The following is a 2,726-nucleotide window of genomic DNA, read 5'->3' on the forward strand; positions in this document are numbered from 1 at the left end:
GCATTGGAAATTTGAGCTTCACCATCTACTCAAGTAAAGACATCTACTCAAGTAAAGACAGTGTGACTAAATAAAGACAATGTGACTAAATATAAGGAGAAAATTCACAATAGAAAAGACTAATTACAACTTGTTTATCTCAACTTCTTGTTCCTTGAATGAGACTATGCTTTGTCATCAGGAATCCTTCAAAAGTCCTGAAATTGATTATACGCAGAATGATATTTTGTATCAGCCGTTGTTCCAAGGTTAATTTGGAACTGTAAGCATTACCAATCGATGAAAGTTTGGAAGTCATTAAAAGGCAGGAAAGGTAAAGATTGGTAGAGGTTAGGAAGCCACTAAAAGGCAAGGAAAGGTAAAATTGGAACAAACGACCATACTGGGGATCAAACCCAAAATTTCTGGTTTCGTAGACCAGCGCTTTATCCATGAATTAATTAGTCTAAAACCAAAAATTATAATTGAGTCAAGAGGCTCATTTACTCCATTTTCCTCCTACTTCCTCTCAGACGCTATCTAATTTGTTTCATCTGTTGCTGATGCTTCACTTCTGAGTGGGTTCTAACCGGCTAACTTTGATTTTAGAACTGGAATTGGTTCACTACTCGAACCGATCTGGCTCTATCGCAATTACCTAAACTGTAGATCGGAAATGAACTTAATTCTTTGGAAAAGATGCATGTGACCCTGTAGGACGATGTGTGCCCCATATGCACGGCCCATTGCATTTGCTACTCTATCGAAAACATGTTGCTGGGAGACAAAAATATTAGTGAATAGGATTATTATAGGAAAATGAAGAGATTTAGCAACATATAATTCCAAAAAAATAAATGAGTAAAACTAATTTGCTATCAGTTTTAATTGATGAGCAATTTGTAGAAGGGCCAAAGTTTGTCACCTGGATTTGATCGTTCATCCACTGGATAGCGTGATATATGTCTCTTGAAACCTGCAAGTCAAGAAATTTTATTTTATTTTTCATTGCACATTTAAGGACAGTAAACAGAACTTTAAACTCTCTTTCATTGTTTGATTCTTGTGAGTTTGAAACATGCCAAATGAAGCCTACCACTTATGCGATCCCATCGTTGATAGGCGTTGTTGAAATAACCCGAGGGAAGTTGGAACATTTTTGTTGATGCTTGCCAAGTCTATCTCACTAAAAATTTCAATGAGATGTGTGCATTTGCACAAGCCAAGCAAGGCCATCGTCCAAAAACACCCAGCCCAAACGAGGAAAAAATACCAGGAAGCCAACCTCTGATGCATGGGCATTCATGTAGGCGCTCACAAAATTCAAATTCAAATTTCAAATAGAGCGACTAGGCCAGTGACGCGGCAAATTCAGAATTCAAAATTTAGATTTCAAATGGTAGCTGGTCCTTCCATGCTTTAATTGCATGCACGGTTTGGACCAAACGGTGACCGCGAATGGAGACGTGAATTGTATAAGGCCTATTTCGGTGGTCATCAGAAAATTAGGCAAAGACGTCGGAGATATCGGATGTGATGTTGGATATATGTTATGGAATGCATGTCTCACCATCCATAAGGAGTTCACGTCAATTTCAAAAAGTCACAAGTCATGTTAAGGAGGTCACATGTCTCACCATCCATAAGGAGGTCATGTCAATTTAAAAAAGTTGTAGGTCACGTTAAGGAGGTCACGTCAATTTCAAAAAGTTGAAGTATAGACTATTCCTTAAGATAATGTCTAGATTCTACATCATGTGATATCAAAGTGGGTCTCTTACTTTTATTCTATGCCCTTTCATTATTAGTCCCTTCCCTCTGGGCTGGCAGGGACTATAGTAATCGGTTGAAGCTTTAACATTAATCTCTACACATAAATGAATGACAAAAACTTTGGTTTAAGTCAAAGTTTCAACAAAACTTCACTGTTAATAAATGACATTTTAATTTTAACAGAAAGTTTGAGTTTTGTTATAGCGAAAGCTTTAGTTCACGATCTTATTTGGCCTCTTCCCGAGGTCAGTCCGGGAAGAGGTCAGTGCAAAGAGGCCTACATACATCACACATTGGCATTGGCATTAGGATATCAACTTTACTGGCATTAGGATATCATTGGCATTGGCATTAGGATATCAACTTTACTGGAACTAGGATATCAACTTTACGATATGATATGAGCGTCACATGAACATGACATTTTTCAAGTGAAGTAATGTTTCATGACATTATTTTCAAGTGAAGTAATGCTTGCATTACTTCACTAACATTTAATTCCCTTGCTGGTTGTTATTAAGGTAGCAGGTAGTCGTAGTGGAGCCGCAACTGGATTACAGGTGTATGGTGGTTGCAGTGGAGCCTCAGATTATAGGTGTATGGTTGCAAGTCGTTGTAGTGGAGCTCGAGCTGCAGTCGGAGGATTACAGGTGGATGCATGTAGATCCTGCATGTTGTGCTACAGGTGGATGCATGTAGATCTTGCATGATGTGCGGTCGCATAAGATCTAGATTCTTAAACCCACTGCAACTTCATTCTGAGTCATCTGGAGCTGAATCTACTGCTTAACCGACTAGATCTGCTGAATCAAACTCTCTCTATATGGCTTTCAAGATCCATGCTGAATCCTACTCTATCTATTTAACTTTCTATTTGGATTTTAAGATCTCTATTTGGCTTTGGATCTGGATCTGGATCTTTGGCAAAGGAAACATCAGAAAAATCATATTTGAGCTAGCAGAAGCTCCCATCG

The sequence above is a fragment of the Pinus tabuliformis genome, chromosome 7, assembly GCF_031772625.1.
Source record: "Pinus tabuliformis cultivar Carrire ecotype Pingquan chromosome 7, CPIR1, whole genome shotgun sequence".
In the NCBI taxonomy this organism is placed as follows: Eukaryota; Viridiplantae; Streptophyta; class Pinopsida; order Pinales; family Pinaceae; genus Pinus; species Pinus tabuliformis.